Raw genomic sequence first — 21546 nt, 5'->3', positions numbered from 1 at the left:
CCCATTGTAAGGCTACAGTAAGTGCTCAGCAGATATTTGTTAAAAGAATAGATGATTAGATAATTGACCTGCTTCTCTTTCCCTATGTTTTTCTATTTTGTACTCTTAAATATGGTAGAAAATATGTACTTGTAGCAAGTATCTACTTGTAGAAAACAAATAAAATACAGAAAATATAAAGAAGAAAATAAAACTGATTCATAAACTTTTTCTTCAACTCAAAGATAATATTAACATTTTGGTTTATTTTAATCTTTCTACAAGTTCATATAATTTATTTATTTTACATACTTCTGATTAAATTATGAAGAAATTTGTGTATCTTGTTTTTCACTTAATATTTTGCCAAAAGCTTTCTCCCATGTGATTAAAAATTATTTGAAAATTAAGTTTAATGATTGCATACTATTCTGTCCTAAGGGCAATCTTTCTAATCGGTAACCTATAATTGGACAGTTGAATTATTTCCAGTTTTTTGCTGTAATGAAGTAGTGAGCTCAGTCTCTCTCTCTCTCAGAATACATTTCTGGAAGTAGAATTCCTGGATCAAAGAGTATGCACATTTTCATTTTAAGTCATATTGCCAAATATTTGCACCAATTAACACTACTAACAGTGTATGAGGGCTGGTTTTCCTACCCCCACCCCAGCACTAGCCCTTAAAGCAGTCTTTACATGTTTTTTTTTCTTTTTTTATTGAAGTATAACTGACTTTAAATGGTTATTGTCTTTTATTACTAAGAGAGGTTAAAAATCTTTTCATGTAATTTTATTGGCCAAATATATCATTGTAACTATCTCCTATCTTTTGCCCACTTTTAATTGTTAGTAGTGATAAAATGCACATAACGTAAAATGTACCATCTTAACCATTTTTAAGTGTACGTTTCAGTAGTGTTAATTATATTCACAATTCTGTGCAACCGATCTCCAGAACTTTATCTTGCAAACATGAAACTCTGTAATCGTTAAACAAGAACTCCAGATTTCCCTTTCCCCCAGCCACTGGCAACCACCATTCTACTTTCTGGTTCTATGAGTCTGACTATTCTTGATGCCTTTTATAAGTGGAGTCATATAGTATTTGCCTTTTTGTGACTGATTTATTTCACTTAGTGTAACGTCCTCAAGGTTCATCCATGTTGCAGCATGTCAGAATGTCCTCCCTTTTTAAGGCTGAATAATATTCCATTGTATGTATGTACCACCTCATTGTGTTTATCTGTTCATCTGTGGATGGACGCTTGGGTTGCTTCCACCTCTTGGCTGTTGTGAGTAATGCTGCTATGAACATGGGTATACATCCTTTCCACTTTTTAACAGGGCTGCTTTTAATTTAAAATATGTATCTGTAATACGTCAATGTCTTTTTATTATCAGAAACAATAACTAATATTTATTGTGCTTACTATGGGCCAGGTATTCTGCTCAGCTTCGTCTGACATCAAAATTCACGCTCTAGGGGCTGGCCCTGTTGCAGAGTGGTTAAGTTCACGTGCTCTGTTTCAACAGCCCAGGGTTTGGCCAGTTTGAATCCTGGGCATGGACATGGCACCGCTCATCGAGCCATACTGAGGCAGCATCCCACATGCCACAACTAAAAGGACCCACTAAAAATACACAACTATGTACCAGGGGGCTTTGGGAGGAAAAGGAAAAATAAAATCCTTAAAACAAAACAAAACAAAACAAAACAAAAAACTTACGCTCTTAGTCCGTATGCTGCCTACCCTCTCTCATATGCATATTCTATCATACAGGATATTTGCCTAATTGCTATATTGTAAATATCTTCCCACTTTGTCATGTGTATTTATTTATTTATTTTTTTGAGGAAGATTATCCCTAAGCTAACATCTACAGCCAATCCTCCTCTTTTTGCTGAGGAAGACTGGCCCTGAGCTCACATCTGTGCCCATCTTCCTCTGCTTTATATGTGGGATGCCTGCCACAGCATGGCTTGCCAAGCAGTGCCTCGTCCACCCTGGGAACCAAACTGGCAACCCTGGGCCGCTGAAGCAGAATGTGCAAACTTAACCACTGCGCCACTGGGCCAGCCCCATCATGTTAATTTAAACTTTATAAAGTTTTCCACTTTATTGAGGTTTTGTGTATGCAAATCCAGTCAAAGTTTGTATTTAATTCTGTCTTTGGTAACATGCTTAGAAAGTCTTTTTTTTTTTCAAAATTATAAACATAATCATCTGTATTTTTTCTACATATGGCTTACAATTTAATTTTGCTATTTTAATCTATCTGATTTTTTAAATGTAAAATAGGAGGAAGGAAGCAATTTTTTCTTTCTTTCCAGTGGTGAGCCAATTTTCTAAGCACTCTTTTTGGGGTAATCAATTTTTCCCCACCTATTTGGAATGCTACCTTTATCATATACTTTGATGTACTTAGGTCCTATATTCCTGGTATAAAACCTAGTTTATTGGGTTAGTTAGTTATTTAGTTAGTTATTGTGTATGTTCTCTTAATCAGTTCATAAGGACTTTATAGATTTAGTTGAGTTTGCATTTTTGTTTATGAATGAGATTAATCTGTGAGAGTATTATGTCTTCTTTGTCTGCTTTTGGCAACAGAGTTTTGCAACCTTTGTAACATGGCCTAAGAAGTTTCTGGGGCCGGCCCGGTGGTTCAGTGGTTAAGTTAGCATGTTCCGCTTTGGCAGCCCGGGGTTCGCCGGTTGGGATCCCCGGTGCAGACATGACCACTTGGCAAGCCATGCTGTGGTAGGCGTCCCACATATAAAGTAGAGGAAGATGGGCACAGATGTTAGTTCAGGCCTAATCTTTCTCTAAAAAAAAAAAAAGGCAGCAGAAGCAGCAGCTTCTGCACTTTTTATGTGCTAACTTCTGTTAGTATTTAACATACATAAGAAACATACAGTTCCTTATATTTTTCTAATGAAAGAAGTGTTGTGGCTCTCCTAAAAAGTTATTAGGGTCTGCAGGGCTTCTGTGAGGATTATAGCACTAATGTTTTCTTTAACCTCCTTGAGCTACAAGAGGGTGAAGGACGATTACCTTTTTGCCCTAAGGCAGACCGTCTTGGACAAATTTTTTGATAACTAAGCCAATAACAATGAAGTTCTTGTGAATATTGAAATTAGCCTTGTGAAGACTATGGCTTCTTTAAGGGCTCTGTGTTATTTGTTTAAGAAAGCACTGCTAGTCACGAATCTTCTGAAAATGGCCTTTTGAATTTGAATCCTTTGATGGTAACAATAGTCTAGTTCGTAGATATCACCTTTTTCCCTTATGTGAGTGGTTCCCAACCAGATTTCAAGTTATCTTAACTTTTATTTCACAAAACAAAATGTAGATATTTCGTTTAGAGATTATAAAAACATATATGTATGTTTATTTGTATCTGTGTGTGTATATATATATATGTATATATACACAAACTACATAATACTTCTTTAGAGGGAGAAAGTCTATATATATCAAACTGGTAGACTGACAAAAGGTCAGACTTCAGGAATAGTTGCACCTCTCTGTTAGAGTCCCTTCCTCCCTCTGCCCCTGTATTTTTTTCTCTATCTTAGACACCTCCATGTTCTTAGTTATTGCTTGTTAATCTTTAATAAGATTTTTTTTTAACAGCATTATTTCTCCTGTTTTAAAGATACAAGACTCTGGCTAATTTATTTTGGGACAGGAGAGAACACCAGAAGAGTCATTCTGCAAGACAGAAAGACTTGAGAAATAGGGTAGTTCTAGTTTGATCTTGGAGAGACCACTGAGGAACAGTTAAACTTGGAAACTCCAATTCTAATGTACGGTGAAGAAGGAAGGAGAGGATTGAGAAGACTGATAATATTTATTATGTGCATGTGGAATATGTGAGTTATTAACTATTGCCTGAGACAGGATTTGCTCTGATGAGGAGTCTAATAGGAGTCTAGCAGGGATCAGGAGTCTTTCAGGATGGATTCTGCAGTAGTCTTATTCTGGATTTCTGAGACACCCATGAAAAAGCAAATGGATGATCCTGTGGATGCAGTATTGAGCACGGGAGGGTTTAAGGATAAATGGAAACACAGCTTATTCTTGCTTGGGAGAGGAGACACTCTGATCCCGGAGGTAGTTTCTGGTGAAGGCCGTCATCACACTCCTCCTGTGCGGACCCCTGGGACTTCTCCAAATGTGTGTGTGTGCAGAGGTCGTACTGTGTGAGCTTTCCCCTAGTTGTCTCGGTTCAAAATTAGAATTAGCTTTTGTGCAACTGATCTTTCACGTAAGGGTGATCATTTGCTGCATATTTGAAAGAGAGCATATTTTGTGCTTGTGCTCAAAGGTTTGAACCGACAGTCTATTTTTAGCAATACATGGACTGGATTTTCAAGTGTAGTTTTGCCAAATTTCATCTTTTCAGACTTGCTCTTTCGGTTACGTGGATAGCAGCTTGCTGAAATGTGCCAGACATCACAGTGACGTCATTTAGCTCCAAGCTCTTGAAGGAAGGAACTAATTTATGTATTTTTAGAGCGTCTTTACCTTTAGTTTTGTTTGAACAGCACTGCTGTAACTATGCTAGGAAAAGGACGTGCTAAAACAGATCCGCGAAGAAAAGGGGTGTGGAATATGTAGATAAGCGCAGTGACTGCTGGTCGTGCTCACACTAGGCATATATTTCCTAAGGTTTTGGCAATATCGAGGTATACAAAATATGCTGCATGGTATTTATAGTTTGGAGACTCTTTATTCTTGAAGTATGAGGGTCGGTAGAATGCATGAGAAAAGTGATCCTATCTTTAGAGTGATTTGAATCTGAGGGTGAGGTGCCAGGCGATGCCAGCAACTCATACTTACCTGGCAGGGGAGATACCATGATCACGAAGGTGGTTTTCCCAGGGCGAGGCTTATCCATTGCACTCCGGATGTGCTGACCCCTGCGATTTCCCCAAATGTGGGAAACTCGACTGCATAATTTGTGGTAGTGGGGGACTGCGTTCGCGCTTTCCCCTGATTTAGCATGTGTAAATGAAAGATACTTTCTGTTGCTTTTTGTCTTACAGTCTACTGCTCTTGTTCTGTAGCAGTATCTGGTAACTTTAAGGAAGTAGGTGAAATGCTTATGCTGTTCTGCAAGTCAGAAGCTTTGAAGTTCAGGGCTGCTTTTTTTTTTTTTTTTCTAGGGAGCCATCTTTTTAACTTTTCTAGGCTTAAAGAGGCTGCTACTCAGTATGCATTTTCTTGCTTGAGGTTTTGTTACTCCACTTTCAAAGTCTGGTGAGTTAGCATTTTGTTTCTGTTGACGTCTCTTCTGTCCTTAGACCTCTTCTTTTGGTCTTCCTGCTTCCTTAATTATAAAGGACTGTGATTATACTAGGCCTATCTGGATAATTTGAGATGCTCACCCTATTTCAAATCCTTAGTCACATCTGCAAAATCTCTTTTGCCACAAAGCAAGGTAACATAGTCACAGGTTCAAGAATTAGGACATGGACATTTTTGGTGAGCTATTATTCAGCCTACTACATCCATAAAAACCGCAGATAGATTTGTCAGGAACTATAGAATGACGTCACTTTTTCAGGTGTTTGGAGTATGTAAATAAGTGCAGTGTCTGCTGATCTTGTTCACATTGTACATACAGTATGATTATTGCAAATGTTCCAGTATCCAAAACGCTATTATCTGGCATTTACAGTTTGGAGAAGTCTTTATTTCGTTAAGTGACGATCTAGAGCTTGCATGAAGAGTGACAGTATGCGTTGAGTGTTTGGAATATAAGGGAATGTGAGAAACTGGACTGCATAGTTTGTGGTAGTGGGGGAGTGCGTTTGCGCTTCCTGTTGTTTCATCCTATTTTAAACCATAGTACATATATCTTGACATACGTTACTGCTTGTGTGGTCGTTCACCAAGTACCAAGTTGTGTAGCAGAATGCAGTGTACTTCTCTATCGATGCTAGAGGGCTGTTTTTGTACATAATTGTTACCAAAGTTTGAACCAAAGAAGAGGTATCTGGGGAAGATTGAGCAAAGGGATGCACCCAGGGCAGAGGATAAAAGGGGGTAAAGAATTTAAGAGACTGTCTTCAGTTTGCTGAGTGTGAAAGATTATTTCCCAAAAGGCTGGGAGTTTATAATTTACTTTCCTGAACTGAGTAGTTAAGATTTCAGAGGGATTTTTCACTCCTTTTCAGGTGTGTCTCATGAACTGTATTGTTAGATTTCCCTGAAAATGGGAAACTAGACTGCAGTATAATCTGTGCTAGGGACAGTCTTCTTTTGTGTTCTCTCCTAGACCTTGCTTTTTGTTTTTGTTTTTTTCCCAATATAATTTTATTTTTATTAAAGTAACATTATGCACGTGTGGTTTTAAAAACATCATACAGGGGCTGGCCCTGGGGCACAGCAGTTAAGTTCATGCGCTCCGCTTTGGCGGCCCGGAGTTTTGCCAGTTCAGATCCAGGGTGCGGACATGACACTGCTCATCAGGCCATGCTGGGGCGGCATCCCACATGCCACAACTAAAAGGATCCACAACTAAAAGTACACAACTATGCACTGGGGGACTTTGGGGAGAAAAAGGAAAAATAAAATCTTTAAAAAAAAAGCAAAAAACAAAAAAATATCATATAGAAGCGCTCAACCCGAAAAATACTCCCCTGATCCACCTTTTCTCACCCTGCTGCATTCCCTCTCCCCAGGAGTACTACTTTTAAAACTCTATTAGTTGTTTCTTCGTAGTTACCTCAATAAATATTATGTTTGTGCTGGTATTTATACTAAGGATTTAGCTGATATTCTCCACCATGGTGTCTTCCCTCTTCTATCCTTTTTATTTTTGAGGAAGATTAACCCTGAGCTAACATCTGCTGCCAATCCTCCTCTTTTTGCTGAGGAAGACTGGCCCTGAGCTAACATCCATGCCCATCTTCCTCTACTTTATATGTGGGACGCCTACCACAGCATGGCTTGTCAAGCGGTGCCATGTCCGCACCAGAGATCCGAACGACGAACCCTGGGCCGCTGAAGCGAAACATGCAGACTTAACCACTGCGCCACCGGACCAGCCCCTTCTATCCTTTTATTATATTTATGCAACAATTTCTAATTATTCAGTCTGTTCCCTTGGTAACTTTAAGTCATGCACCTTTATTATTTGTTGACTCCTTGTTTGGAAAAATGGAGATAGTAGCAAGGCTTTGGGGTTTTAAAAGAAAATGTTATGATTTTACTCCTTCCACTTATAAAAAGAATTAATTTATTGATGTTATAGATTATGTAGAGCAGGGAGAAATGTGAGTGGCAGGAAAATGTGAAGTATTTACCACTTGTAAATGGTATTGATTTTTTTCGTTTGTTTTGGTTTTGGTTTTTTTGAGGAAGATTAGCCCTGCACTAACTGCTGCCAATGCTCCTCTTTTTGCTGAGGAAGACTGGCCCTGAGCTAACATCCGTGCCCATCTTCCTCTACTTTATATGTGGGACGCCTACCATAGCATGGCTTTTGCCAAGCAGCGCCATGTCCGCACCCGGGATCTGAACAGGCGAATCATGGGCCACTGAGAAGCAGAACGTGCAAACTTAACGGCTGCACCACCGGGCTGGCCCTGGTTGTTTTCTTCTTCTTAATTAGTGCTCTTGCTCCATGTATCCAAAATGCACTTCATCATCTTTCCTCCCATGGCTGGGTAATTTGTGGGCCTGATGTAAAATGGAAATGAGAGCTCCCTATTAAAAATTATCAAGAATTTCACAATGTTGATAGCAGAGTATTAAACCAGATGTGGAGCCCTTCTAAGTGTAGTGCCCTGACTTTGACCCATCTTTTTGGCCACATTTACGGGCTTCCACAGGGCTCTTTCTCCCCCTTTCTCTTGGTTAATCTCCTAACTGATAGCTCTTTGTTTCCTTTCTCTCTCAAACTGTCCTTAGTACCGTGGGCAGATTAATTTTTCTATAACCTCTAATTTTCCTGCTCAGAATCCTTCAAAAGACTCCGTTGTGTAACAACCAAAGCCTAAGCTGGGAAATCTAGCATTCAGAGTTCCTTACTATCACACCTTAACGTTCCTTTCGAGCCTGTTCTCCACGAACAGGTACCTCTCACCTCCCAGCTCTAGGAACAACATGTGCTGTATTTAGGTAGGACAGATTCCTCATGGCCTGCCTTGCCCATCTTTGCATAACCAGATCCTACCCCCCTTTTATTTCATTCCTGAACATTTATTTTAATAACACATAAATAGGTTTCTTGATAAATAGCACACGTAAATAACCCTCCCTTAACCTCCTACCCCATCTGTTTATCTGGTATTTCTTTGCAGATCTTTTACTCTCCCTTCGTAAATACTGTCATATTACATCTCCCCACTCAGAACTTGTCTCAAATGTCATCCCTTCCAGGGAGCCTGCCCCAATTCCCTCTGAAAAAGTAATCTCTTATTTCTGTAGAGCAGCCAGGATTGGGAAGGAGCCATCCTTGGCTGAAGCCCCCTGCTTCAAGGAACCATTACAGGCTAGTGGCTGGGAATTCTGACTTGAGATGAGAGGTAAGGAGGAAAGTCAGGGAAAATTTCACAGTTTTTTCACTTTAATTTGCCTTATCTTCCTCCTAGCCTCTGGGTTCTTTGGAGTCAGGATTGAGTCTTATACATCCTACCACCCATATAGCCCCAACAGTGGGAATATGGCAAATGTTTGTTGAATGATTGAAAGCAAGAAAGAGAGAGAGAGATAGGCAGGTCAGTCTAAGTGTTTGAGGATGCATTCATCAAGTGGAATTGGGCTGGAATCCACAAATACAGTGTGACACTGAAATTTACTTAACCTTTCCGTGCCTCAGTTTCCACATCTGTAAAGATGGAGATAACAATAGTACCTACCTCATAGGGGAGTTATGAAAATTAAATTGGTTATCATTTGTAAAAGGCTTAGAACAGTGCCTGCCATATAGTACGTATTACATGTGTTACTACTATTATTATCATTGTTATTGTTTTTGTTATTATTACAGTTACCTGTGATTCACACTCAGAAGCTATGCATCTGATTTCAACACTTATGAAAGAAAAGTCTATAGTTTCTAGCAGGCCGCAAAACAGAATCTGAGTTATCACATGCTAATAGGCTCCTCACAGGCCGCGTTTTCTTTTCCAAAGCCAGAGGAAAGGCAGTTTCCGGGCATAGCGCAAGACATCATCGTGGAGGTGTGTGATATGTAGATGAAGAATTCTGGTGCAGGGGCCGGCCAGAGGCCGAGTGGTTAAGTTTACGCGCTCCACTTCAGGTGGCCCAGGGTTTCCCCGGTTTGGATCCTGGGTGCAGACATGGCACCGCTCATCAGGCCATGCTGAGGCAACGTCCCACATGCCACAACTAGAAGGACCCACAACTAAAATATACAGCTATGTACCAGGGGGCTTTGGGGAGAAAAGGGAAAAATAGAATCTTTAAGAAAAGAATTCTGGGGGCCGGCCCAGTGGCGCAGCGGTTAAGTTCACACGTTCCACTTCTCAGCAACCCCGGGTTTGCTGTTTCCGGATCCCGGGTGCGGACATGGCACCGCTTGGCACGCCATACTGCGGTAGGCATCCCACATATAAAGTAGAGGAAGATGGGCACGGATGTTAGCTCAGGGCCAGGCTTCCTCAGCAGAAAGAGGAGGACTGGCAGTAGTTAGCTGAGGGCTAATCTTCCTCAAAAAGGAAAAAAAAAGTTTAAAAAGAATTCTGGTGCAAACTGGGACAGGTCGCTTCTCCCACCCTTGTGTCTTTCAACATGTGGTTTGGGGAACTTTCAGACTACCAGTCCTCTCAAGAGTTCAGGATGTTTGATTTAATTTTATGCCACGTTATGGAACTTTTAGGTGAAAGTTTACATTAGAAGCCTACCTAAATGGTGGTATGTACCCTGGGCTATGAAGGCCACGGGCCTTAAAATCTCATACTTGTCACAGGGGAGATATTGTGATCATGAAGATGATTTTTCTCAGGGCAAAGCTTATTTATTGTATTCTGGATATCCTGATCCCTGTGATTTCCCTAAATGTGGGAAGCTGGACTGCATGATTTGGTAGTGGGAGACTGCCTTCTGCTCTGCCCTGACTTTTGTGTTTCGACTAAAAGTTTGGGAAGGTCTTAAGGTTTGTTGAAGGGTAGGCGGTGACCTGGTTTCCCAGGCTGATGTTAAGTTCCGGCCACAGGGATGCTCTGAACTCTCAACTGTATTTTTACTCTGTTTTTCTCAAGCCTGGACCACCTAATTTGTAGCGATAGAATAAATGCTATCCTTATCGCTGTTTCTCCTGATTTTATCTCTGGTGAAAAGAAGGATTAAGGTTTATTTCTGGCTGGTTTGTTGTTCTCTAGGTCATTTGGAAATCTGGACTCTTGAGGGCGTTGAAATAACTAGGATTGGGGCCGGCCCGGTGGCACAGCGGTTAAGTGCGCATGTTCTGCTTCAGCGGGGTTTGCCGGTTCGGATCCTGGGTGTGGACATGGCACTGCTTGGCACACCATGCTGTGGTAGGCGTCCCATGTATAAAGTAGAGGAAGATGGGCATGGATGTTAGTTCAGGGCCAGCCTTCCTCAGCAAAAAGAGGAGGATTGGCAGCAGTTAGCTCAGGGCTAATCTTCCTCAAAAAAAAAAAAAGAAAAGAAAAGAAATAACCAGGATATATTACCCTCTTAAACAGCTATTTTTCTCTTCACTGCAGCCAATTTGGGACGTTTGAACCTGTTTTAGGAGGCTACAGTCTTCTGTTAATCCTTTCTACTTCAGACAGTTAAGTTGAACAAATTTGGCTCTCCTTTATTATTGGATGCTACACCTGGATTGTGTCAGGGTGTTTCTAAAGGCCTCTTAGCAGTGTCTTGGAGAACTTAGTGGTGGCAAGTGGACTGTATCTGCAGGCGACTATTCCTCCTTTTTGTGCTGCTGATTGTGTTTCAGTTTCATGGTATGGTATGTTCTGGTCCTTCCTAATTCCCAAATCTACTATTCTGAGGATTTTCAGTGACTTCCACACTCGTGCTCACCTGTCTTGGAGAAGCAGTTCCTGCTGCTGCTTCCTAAAAATAATCTTTGTCTATCTATACTTCCAGTCTCTCCTGACCCTCAGCAATCTGACCAGGTTTACAGTGTCTCAAGGGGCCTGGCATATACTTGGCTTATAAATTTAAATACTCACCTGATGATTAACAATAGTCACCTGAGGGCCTGGCTTGGTGGCGCAGCAGTTAAGTTTGCACACTCCACTTCGGCAGCCTGGGGGTTCACCAGTTCGGATCCCGGGTGTGGACCTACACACTGCTTATCAAACCATGCTGTGGCAGGCACCCCACGTATAAAGTAGAAGAAGATGGGCATGGATGTTAGCTCAGGGCCAGTCTTCCTCAGCGAAAAAAAAGAGGAGGATTGGCGGCAGGGCTAATCTTCCTCAAAAAAAATAGTCACCTGAGTACTATTTCTGGGACTTTGTTTAAAACTCAATGATGAGGGAGACAAAGTGCAGATATTTTGCAACATGCTTTTTAAGTTTATATCAAAGTAACACGTACACTTCATTTAAAAAGTTACATAATTTTTTTAGGCTACAAGCCGAGTTCTTTGCCCACCTCTTCCCATTTCCAGGTCCTCTTCAGATGGAGACACTTTCCACTCTAAAACAACGAAAATTTGATTTGTCTGACATTTACAAACCTCCGTGTTTATAAATGAATATGTATTATATTATCCTTTGATTCGTTCATTTTTGACGTTGTCTATTTTCGATAAATGGTAAATGAGGATTTAGCTCTCTTGCACCACCGTCTCTTCTCTCTTTTTCTAATATAGTTTAAAAACCATTTGGTTAAATCAAATTCAACGTTTATTTGAACATTCAGTGTTTATATTCAGACATTATTCACAGCAGAGCATGGTCACTGAATGTCATTAACTTTCCTTTAGTTTTGTTTTTCCTTTGGTTAGTTTTATTTTCCCTCTGTTTAGTTTTACCTTTTTTCACTTGGTTATTTTTCTTTCATGCATTCCTAATTCTTCCCACATCTTCCAATAGCCTCCTGTTTTCTACAAGGTTAGTCTTGTCAGGTGATCTTATTAGTTTAAATGGTTTTTGTTTTCCTGAAGATACTCTTTCTGGAGACATATCTACTTCTGTTTTTCTTCTGTCTACACCCATTGCTTTTTCAGCTTACTGTGTGAGTGTGATAGTTTAAATGAGTATCAGATTCTAAGGTTGGAGTTAAGTTTTCCTTCACAACTTCAAAGGCATTGCTTTGTTGACTTCCAGCCTCCAGAGGCTATTGAGAAGTCTTTCTGATTCCTGATCCTTTTTATGTGACATGTGACAGATGTTTCATTCTCAGAAAAGTTGAAGAATCATCTCTTTATTTTCATTGTTCTGTAGTTTCCTAACGATGTGCCTTAGTGCTTCTTATACCCCTTCATTGTATGGGGTGCTTGGGGAGGGCCCTTTCAACCAGAAAACCTTCCATGGTGGGAAATTCTCTTGTATTATTTCATTGATGATTCCTTCTTCTTAGTTTTTAGTTTTTCTATAACTCTCCATATTTGGATATTAGAACTCCTACAATAGTTCTCTAATGAAAAAAAAAAATTCTGTTTTCCATCTGTCTTTTTTGCTCAACCCATGTATTCAGTTTTTTCTCTCTACAATTATATCACTAAGACCTCTTTTTTTGTTCTTGGTTTCTGTTTTGTATAGCTTCTTGTAGTACTTGTTTTTCAGATGCAAGGTCTTCTCTTATCTCTCTGAGGATTTTAATGATAGTTTTTGTTTTCTTTTTTTAGTTTTCTTCCCTTCGCATAGTCATTTTCCTCCAAATTGTCTTTTTTTTTTTCCTTTTTCTCCCCAAAGCCCCCGGTACATAACTGTATATTCTTTGTTGTGGGTCCTTCTAGTTGTGGCATGTGGGACGCTGCCTCAGCGTGGTCTGATGAGCAGTGTCCTGTCCGCGCCCAAGATTTGAACCAACGAAACACTGGGCCGCCTGCAGCGGAGCGCGCGAACTTAACTGCTCGGCCACGGGGCCAGCCCCCCTCCAAATTGTCTTTTGGTTAGTTGATTTAGCTACTGTCTTTCATGTTAGAGGCTTTGTCAGGTGTCTGGTCATCCTTGGTGGTTCAGTAGTCCTTGATTGTCTTCCTTGTATTAACAAGCAGGGAGATGATTGGAAGCCCTGAGGGCCGAGGTGAAGTGACCCCCTTTCTGCTTGCCTGCGGATTCATATGCCTCAGTCTTTGTAGAGGAAGCCCATGTCAACATCTTTGGGACTTTCTTCAGGGTCTTCACATTCCTCAGAGGAAACTTCCAGTATCCTGGAAGGTTAGGGCTTGTTTGCCAGTGTTCTGGAAACCAAATGGAGGCTAGAGGGAGGAGGTCTCAGTGCTGAGTTCAGCCTTTGGAATGCGTATGTATGTCCTCTTTTCAGTAAATGTTTATGCTTTCGTCTGCACTTAGGGTCTTCTCCAGAGCGTCTCAGTTGTACCCTCCTCCAGTCTTTCTCACCACTCTAGATAGTGCCAGGGTGAGTAGTTCCCCAGCAGTGCGGGGAGACAGGGGTTTGGACATCTCTTCTGAAATAGCTTTCCATCAACCTGGTTTCTTAGTATTCCCCTCATTTCACCTGGTTCTAGAGGTTCTGGTACTGTTAAATCTGGGGTTTTTTGAGGATTTTGCAGTGTCTGTTGGGTTACTTTTTAGTTTTCCCCAGAACTAGTTTAAAATTTTAGTATCCCAGGTCTAGTTGAGTCATTTATCATTTATAACTGTCAAAATTATGTTGTTGCTGTCCCCTCTGTCCTCTCCATTCTTGGGAATTGTTGCCTTTTTAGAAATTGCTTTACTACAGTTTTTGTGAGGTTTTGGGAGAGAGTGAAATTTATAGGTTTTCAATACACCATCTCTACACAGAACCGAGAATTATTTACAGTAGTGAAAAATTGAATCAACCTAAATGTCCAGCAATAGGGGGATGATTATATGAATTATGGGCCATCCTTAAAATGGACTATCATGCATAAATTTAAAATTATGCTTCCAGGGCTGGCCCTGTGCCTGAGTGGTTAAGTTCGCATGCTCTGCTGCAGGTGACCCAGGGTTTCATCGGTTCGAATCCTGGGCGAGGACATGGCACCGCTCGTGGAGCCACGCTGAGGCGGCGTCCCACATGCCACAACTAGAAGGACCCACAACTAAGAATATACAACTATGTACCTGGGGGCTTTGGGGAGAAAAAGGAAAAAAATAAAATCTTAAAAAAAATAAAATAACATAAAATTATGTTTCCTATGTTTTTAATGAGAGAGAATAAAGTTAATTGATAAAATAATATATGCAGTAAGTATATGTTGTATTATCTCAACTATTTTATTATTTATTTTTTTATTGCCATAACATTGGATTATAACATTATATAGCTTTAGATGTACATCGTAATATATTTCGAATTCTGTGTTGATTACATCACGTTCACCACCCGAAAACTATAGTCCGTCACCTCACATGTAAGCTTAATCACCCCTTCTCCCCCTACCCCTTCCGCTATGGTCACCACCAATCCAGTCTCCATTGCTGTGTGTTTGTTTGTCGTTGTTATTATCTTCTACTTCTGAGTGAAATCATACGGTATTTGACTTTCTCCCTCTGACTTATATCTCAACTATTTTAAAAGAAATAAGGAAAACCCTACTCTAGAGGACCACAGCCTAGTGGGTGAGGTAACTCTGAATGCCAGACAGAGAGACGGCGAGACAGCAATATCGGCACTGTCTAGGCTGCTCTCAAGGTCACCCACGGGTGTTACTGTGTCCTAAAACTGACTCACAGAAACCAGACCAACTTCTGATACAACTCCCTAGTGATTTTACCAGGGTATTACTGCTATCTTAGTAGTTCCGATAGTTACTTTTCACCTTGGAGTCAATCTTCTTGGCTCCACAGACTAGCAGTGATAAAGAAATGACTCCAGGGGGCTGACCGGGTGACCCAGTGGTTAAGTTCGCGCACTCCACTTTGGGGTCCAGGGTTTCGTCAGTTCGGATCCTGGGCATGGACATGGCACCCCTCATCAAGCCATGTGGAGGTGGCATCCCACATGCCACAACTAGAAGGACCCACAACTAAAAATACACAACTATGTACCAGGAGGCTTTGGGGAGAAAAAACTTTTAAAAATTAAAAGAAAAAAAAAAAGAAGTGACTCCAGGCTCCAGAGATTGAGGCAGGTGTTGGCCCATGTCTAATATAAAAAGCTTCACAAAAAGAATAGAGAGGCTAGGGTATGTGGAGACTTTTTCTCTGAGTCATGGTGGAATGAGCTTGTGTTATTGGGAATACATGTTTAACTTTGCTACAGTATGGAAACCTCGTTCTGTATGCTTTTTTTATTCCCCCTTTTTCAAACAACTATATCAGAACCCAAGACTAATCCATTCAAAATGTCATTTCAGAAGGCAATGCATGAATATTAGTCCTACAGCCATTGGTCAGATCAGGTTAAGAAAATCTTTTTGGAAGTGCCTCCTAGGTTTGATACCCAGTTCATTCACCTCAGCCAGCATGCTTGAGGTACTTACTGTGTACAAAGCTTCATGGTGGATGAGGGGAATGCAGATACTAGTGGACATAGTCCTTGTCACAATCAGGAGTCTATTTGGGGAGGGGGGTGGGGGACACATTATATGGCACAACAGACTGTAATAGAAAGATGTGGATCCTCAATTGTAGTCTCCTGTGTCCCTTTGAAGGTGGTTTTATATATATGTATGTAAATACAAACATATATGTTAATTTTTTGGTAACACCTTTATTGAGGTATAATTCATATACCATACAATTCACCCATTTATTGCCTGGAGCCGAATCTTATGAGTTACAAAGCTGAGGTGTTACTATTAAAAGCAAAAAGCTATCCTGAGTGCTTCCTGTAGAGAAATTCTAAAATGTTGGGAGCAAAAAACAACCTGAAAAGCTGGAAGAGAATAGCAGTCTTTGGGAAGGATAGCTTATGGTACATTTGAAGAGAAAACCAGCCTCTCCTCTTTTTTTTTTTTAAAGATTGGCACCTGAGCTAACAACTGTTGCCAATCTTTCTTTTTTTTCTGCTTTATCTCCCCAAATCCCCCCTGGTACATAGTTGTATATCTTAGTTGCAGGTCCTTCTAGTTGTGGCTAGCCTCTCCTCTTTGTAATCAGTCCTCTATCTTACCGCCCACGTCGGTTCCCTGCTTGGGCCAGCTCTTTGGAGACCTGTGGGCAGTGTCGTCATCAGTAGTAAAACTTGAAAACAAAAGCGTCCTACTTTTGTAGCACCTGAAGACTCTCTCGTAGCCCTCAACATCTATGTCGTTTTCCGGAATGCTGTCACTGTGCTCTGTTTTATTGAGTTAGATTCCTCTAGCTGAAGTGGAGAAAAATCAGTTAGCCCTTTGAGGGCGGAGAACCTCCAGAGCATGAGTAGAAGGGTGGATGAGGACCAGGAAAAGCGAGGGTCAGGAAAGTGACTCTCGTCCCCTAGCTGGTGAAAGGTGAGGCTCAACTAGTTGTCATCCCCAGCTAGTGGTGACCCAGGACATCTTCAGATGCAGGGGGCAGTGTGATTTGTGTGGCAGAGAACTGTGTTCATGCTTTCCCTGATACTTGGTTTCCCAAAGGCTGTATTTATTTTCTTTCTTTCTCTTGTGGTAACAGCTTCAATGAGTTATAATTCATGTATCATACAATCCACCCACTTAAAGGGTACAATTCACTGGTTTTTAGTACAGTCACTGAGTTTTGCAGTCATCACCACAATTTTAGAACATTTTCATCATCCCCAAAAGAAACCCGTGTCCTTTAGCAGTCACCCCCCCAAACTGCTCCTCCATCTCCTCCAACCCGGCAACCACTAATCAGCTTTTTGTCTCTATGAATTTGCCTGTTTCATATAAATAAAATCATATAATACATGGTCTTTTGCAACTGCTATCTTTCATTTAGCATAACATTTTTAAGGTTCATCCATGTTGTAACATGTATCAGTACTTTATTCTCTTTTATGGCCAAATAGTATTTCATTATGTAGATATACCCTTTGTTTATTCATTCATCTGTTGATAGACCTTTGGGTTGTTTCCACCTTTTGGCTATTATGAATAATGCTGCTATGGTCATTCATGTGCAAGTTTTTGTGTGGATGTATGTTTTCATAGCTCTTGGGTATATACCTACGAGTGGAATTGCTGGGTCATGTGCTAATTCTGTGTTTAAGTTTTTGAGAAACTGCCAGACTGTTTTCCAAAGTGGTGGCACCGTTTTACATTCCCACCAGTAGTGTATGAAGGTTTCAGTTTTTCCACGTCCTCATCAACTCTTGTTATTATCTGTCATTTTAATTCTAGCCATCCTCCTGGGTGTGAAGTAGTATTTCCTGGTGCTTTTGATTTGCATTTCCTTGATGACTAATGATGTTAAGCACCTTTTCATGTGCTTATTAGCTATTTGCATCCCTCCTTTGAAGAAAAATCTATTCAAATCTTTTGCCCATTTTTATTTAATTTAATTTATTTTTATTTTTTATGAGGAAGATTGTTGCTGAGCTAACATCTGTGCCCATCTTCCTCTACTTTATGTGGGATGCCACCACAGCATGGTATGATGAATGGTGCCAGGTCCATGCCGGGATCCGAACCTGCAAACCCTGGGCTGCTGAAGTGGAGCATGCACACTTAACCCCTATGCCACTGGGCTGGCCCTTGCCCATTTTTAAATATCATAGTAGGCTGTTTGTGTTTTTATTGAGTTGTAATCATGCTTTATATATTCTGGAAACAACTTCCTTATTAGATACATGATTTACAAGTATTTTCCCCCATTCTGTGTGTTGTCTTTTCACTTTCTTGATGGTGTCTTTGACTTGTGCTTTTGATGTCATATGTAACCATTCTGTAACCTAAAGTCATGAAGATTTATGGCTGTGTTTTCTTGTAAGTGTTTTATAGTTGGCTTATGTTTAGATCTTTGATCTATTTTAAGTTAATTTTTGTGTGAAGTGTGAGGTAGGTTGTCCCAGCATTACTGTTGAAAAGACTGTTCTTTCCTCCATTGAATTATTTTGGCACCCTTGCCAAAAATCAGTTGATGGTCAGTATGAGGGTTTGTATTTGGATTCTCCAATTCTGTCCCACTGATCTACATGTCTGTCTTTTTTTTTTTTTTTTTGAGGAAGATTAGCCCTGAGCTAATAACATCTGCTGCCAGTCCTCCTCTTTTTGCTGAGGAAGCCTGGTGCTGAGCTAACATCTGTGCCTATCTTCCTCTACTTTGTACGTGGGACACCTGCCACAGCATGGCTTGACAAGTGGTGTGTAGTTCTGCACCCGGGATCTGAGCCAGCAAAGCCCAGGCCACTAAAGCAGAATGTGCAAACTTAACCCCTGTGCCACTGGACCGGTCCCTACGTGTTAGTCTTTAAGCCCGTACCTTACTGTCTTTATTACTGTTGCTTTGTAGTAAGTTTTGAAATCAAGAAGCATGAGTCCTCCAACTTTGTGTTTTTTCCAGATTTTTTCTATTTTGTTGCTATTTCCTTTAAAAATGGGTTGTAGCCTAGGCACGAAGGAATTGTTGCTGGGCAGGTAAAATGGATATTGAAACAGCATTGTGAGAAGCTGCAAGAGTCTTTGGTTGCTTAAGAACCTCAGACTCTTCAGTTTCCTTAATAGGTGTGAAAAACTCCAAAGCATTTTATTTACAGCTGCTGTATCCTATATTTCCCAGACAAAGGTTAAAGCGTGTTCTAAGCTAGACATAGGGAGGAAAAAGAGGAAAAAGGAAGTGATGTCACATGGGCAGAGGCGTGGATATGCAAATAACAGAGGCAATGTATGCTTGGATCTTCAGAGATGCTAGTATTCTGGAGATGTCAGAAAAAAAATTAGAGACGATATGGAGGTTTCTTTTTCTTAGAATATCTAATGATACTGAAGTGCGTCTTGTGGGTACTGACTCTTCTAGTGACCGTATATAAAAAGTCTTGTGCGTACAAGGGTCTGGATGCCGACGCGCTGAGCAACTCATACTTACCTGGCAGGGGAGATACCATGATCACGAAGGTGGTTTTCCCAGGGCGAGGCTTATCCATTGCACTCTGGATGTGCTGACCCCTGCGATTTCCCCAAATGTGGGAAACTCGACTGCATAATTTGTGGTAGTGGGGGACTGCGTTCGCGCTTTCCCCTGATAACTTGTGTTGATAAGGGTAGTTAATCTTTAACTAGGCTAGTTTGTTAATTTGCGTGCTTTGGGTTGTATATTTTCTGCTTTTTTATCGTTGCTATTAGGGTGAGTTCAGTAAGGAGCGGCATTTTTGACCTTTGTCTGTTATGCTTGTTGTCGGATTTCTGGGTCAGGAGCCTAGCTGATATTTGCACCGTAGTTGGCATCAACAAGGTGGCTGAAATTTTTAGGGAAACGGCATGCAAGTTGAGAAAAACAACAATCAAAGACTGGGCTTTGGAGAATTGCCCTTATTAGAGCAAGAGAGGAGAATGGACACCTTTGAAAGAAGCTGGGGAAAGAGCAGAGGTGACCATTGTAGTCAAGTTTTCCAAGAAGAGGTCGCTGCTGATGGTGCTGAGGGGTCCAAGAGAATGTGCCCTTTCGTAATCAGTAGTCATTAGTGACCTTTGAAAAAATTCAGTCATTTTTTGCATTTGGTAGAGTTGGGGAAAATGGCAAGAAAAGAAGCATAATACATGTTGGCCACATTAGTAATTTGTTTTTCAAGATTTTATTTTTTCCTTTTTGTCCCAAATACCCCAAGTACATAGTTGCATATTTTAGTTGTGGGTCCTTTTAGTTTGTGGCATGTGGTACGCCGCCTCAGCATGGCTTGGTGAGCGGTGCCATGTCCATGCCCAGGATCTGAACCAGAGAAACCCTGGGCCCCGAAACAGAGTGTGAGAACTTTACCGCTTGGCCACGGGGCCGGCCCCCACATTAGTAATTTCTAATGAATGGTGATGAAGACCAAGGTGATCGGTTTGAGGCTGAAGATGAAACAGACTTACTCAGGAACCACCAGTTGCTATTGTCAGGCTGCAGGAAATTCCCCCTGCCTCCCAGGTTCTTTTGGCTGGTTGAATTAAAAACCTACATAAGACAGATTTACAGGAGGGGAAAAAAACAGTTTAATTTGTACTTAGGTCTCAGAGAAATGGGGCCTGAAGAAATGACCAAAGCAAGCAGCTTTTGTATGTTTTAGACAAGGAAACAATAAATATATGAGGAATTGACAGGACAAAGAAACTTAGACTTGGGTGCTTAATTAGTGAGGAATCTAAGCAGAATTTGGGCTTGAGGCAGTAAATTAGTAAAGAAGTAAGAGGGTTTTGATATCAAACCTCAAGTGAGTTCACTCACCCGTTGCGCAGCAAGCCAGTCTCTGACACCGGGTGTGGTGGAAGAAAGTAGGAATTTTATTATTGCACAGTGCTGAGCAAGGAGAGAGGGCAGCTAACGCTGAAATCCCAAACTCCCTGAAAAGCTAAAAGGAAGGGTTTTTATTTGGGGTTTTAGGGAGGGGAGGGGGAGCATATGGCCTTGCTGGTCGGAGTTTTCCTACCAGCCTGTCTTTGGCCTTGAGACTACTTGATGAGAGGAGGGAGCCAGTAACCTTGCTGGTCAGCAGCTTTCCCACCAGCCTGTATCTCTTTGAGGGGAGGAGATAATGAATCCAGGTACTTGTCCTTGGCGGTCTCTGTCTCCATGGAGGATAGTGGATTCCCGAGCCAGGAAGCCAGGGAATAAGCAGGGGATGAGTGTTTTGGTTTTAACCCCATATATGCTGGGTTTAATGTGGGGAAACTGCTATCAGGGTCGGTATCAGTTTGTTTATATGGGCTTCTTGGCCCTGAAGTCCCTAGCTCTGGTGATAAGGATATCTCTCTATCTCTTCGTGCAGAGAGGGTACAATTCGCACAGGAGATTTATTCTGTGCTTTCAGGGGGAACAGAGAGAGGAGGGTCAGAGTGCCCTTTTTGCACCAGCTGTTTTCTCAAGTAACTTCAAAGTAATCAATATGCCACTGTGGCAGATCTTGGAGCGGCCTGCTGTGAGCCCCAACACTGTTTTTATAACCCATTTTACAAAGTAAACAATCAGTACATCTTAGGAGCTCCCCGTAGTCCCTGGGATTGAGAATACCTTCATTTGTTGCATTGACCGCATCACATTGAGAGGGTCCTAATCCTTTGTTCTCTTAGGTTCCCTGATGCCAGAGAGACTTTAAATGCTCTGGAGGATTTCCCAGCTTTGCTCTCAGAAAAATTCTCTTAGTTCTTCTAACCCAGTGTTTTCTCCACAGGTTAATAGACCCTGACTGTAATGCAGCTTGATTATACATCAGTCTGTAAGCCACTGAGTGCAGAGGTTAAGAGTGTGGACTCACCAGCTCTACTGCTGTCTAACTGGGTGGTTTTAGGAAATTAGGTAACTGTCTTGTGCCTCATTTTCTTCATCTCTAAAATGGGGAATAATAGTAATAGTACCGACCTAAAAAGGCGTTGGTGAAA

At 41.1% G+C, this 21546-nt stretch overlaps 1 protein-coding gene and 3 non-coding genes across 12 annotated transcripts in view; all 4 read left to right on the top strand.

Annotated features, from left to right (window-relative positions):
* TEX14 (testis expressed 14, intercellular bridge forming factor) overlaps nucleotides 1-21546 on the top strand; it is a 131022-nt gene that overhangs the window by 3568 nt on the left and 105908 nt on the right. The gene's annotated exons all lie outside the window — the stretch shown is intronic.
* On the top strand, nucleotides 4816-4979 carry LOC139074239 (U1 spliceosomal RNA). The gene has a single exon (XR_011523775.1). It is a non-coding gene; the product is annotated as a U1 spliceosomal RNA (small nuclear RNA).
* LOC139074220 (U1 spliceosomal RNA) lies at nucleotides 9912-10071 on the top strand. The gene has a single exon (XR_011523758.1). It is a non-coding gene; the product is annotated as a U1 spliceosomal RNA (small nuclear RNA).
* On the top strand, nucleotides 19050-19213 carry LOC139074250 (U1 spliceosomal RNA). The gene has a single exon (XR_011523786.1). It is a non-coding gene; the product is annotated as a U1 spliceosomal RNA (small nuclear RNA).

The sequence above is a fragment of the Equus przewalskii genome, chromosome 10, assembly GCF_037783145.1.
Source record: "Equus przewalskii isolate Varuska chromosome 10, EquPr2, whole genome shotgun sequence".
NCBI lineage: Eukaryota > Metazoa > Chordata > Mammalia > Perissodactyla > Equidae > Equus > Equus przewalskii.
The sequence above is the reverse complement of the archived record's forward strand: the minus strand, read 5'-3'. Positions and strand labels throughout refer to the sequence as shown.